Consider the following 1,100-nt stretch of genomic DNA (forward strand, 5'->3'; position numbering starts at 1 on the left):
TTCAAATAAAAACCACTCAATTTGTAAAAACCGTGAAAACCTCATTCAACCAATAATAATTTTTCATTTTGTTCATTTTTTTTAATTATAAGAGGTTGATTAACCATTTTTATTGTGAAGGGTGTTGATTATGGATATTATCATCTTCATTATTTTAATTTTAGAGAAATACATGAAACAGTTTTATTAAAATTTCATTAAATATTATGAAACAATTTCATAAACATATATGAAACAAATTCATCAAAAAAAGTATTATATGAAACAATTTCATAACCATATATGAAACAAATTCATCAAAAAAAGTATTATATGAAACAATTTCACAATATTTAACAATTTCATGAAAAAATTTCATAAGATTAAACAATGAAATCGACGTATGAGGATGGTTTGTACGGTTTTTACAAATGAGGGTGGTTTTCATTTGATCGCTCCTCTATGTATGTATGTATATATATATATATATACACACACAATTATATATATGACATACAAATTTGTCGTCTTATACCATACCTTAAAGAACGTCGCGTCGTGTCATTGTCGTGACGTGTGAGACTTTAAGTTTGACCTTTCGATCAGACCATATGTCATGTCATTTAAAACCTTAATTTTATTCCATTATCCTTTTTATCAAATGGCATTAAACTTCTGTAGGTACGCTAAATTTTATAAATTATTGAATGAATTTCATATTAATGCAATTTAAAATGGCAAAAGAAAAAAAAACAAAAGATGTGACACCATGTGTGCCTAGTAGCCGTCCATGTTTGATTTATAAATTATGTGTCTTGATGTGTGCTAGTTTTTGTATTTATTTGATCGAACCTTCTTCTATTCTCAGGAGCACTTTTTAGAATAAATCTTGAAGTTCCACATATTTTAATTATAATTAAGAAAAGAAAATTACTTATAACACTAATAAAATATTTAACAAAAATTTTTAAAAATCAATTTTTTTATTCATGAACTATCGTTTATTGATCCATAGTACCTAAAATTCAAGATTACAAACAAAGCACACATAAGTACAACTTATTAAAAACTTCATGTTTGAATTTGTATAACTAACTGTAGATAAACATAATCAAATATAA

The sequence above is a fragment of the Cynara cardunculus genome, unplaced genomic scaffold (assembly GCF_001531365.2).
Source record: "Cynara cardunculus var. scolymus isolate 2C unplaced genomic scaffold, CcrdV1 Un_Scaffold_4005, whole genome shotgun sequence".
Lineage (NCBI taxonomy): Eukaryota > Viridiplantae > Streptophyta > Magnoliopsida > Asterales > Asteraceae > Cynara > Cynara cardunculus.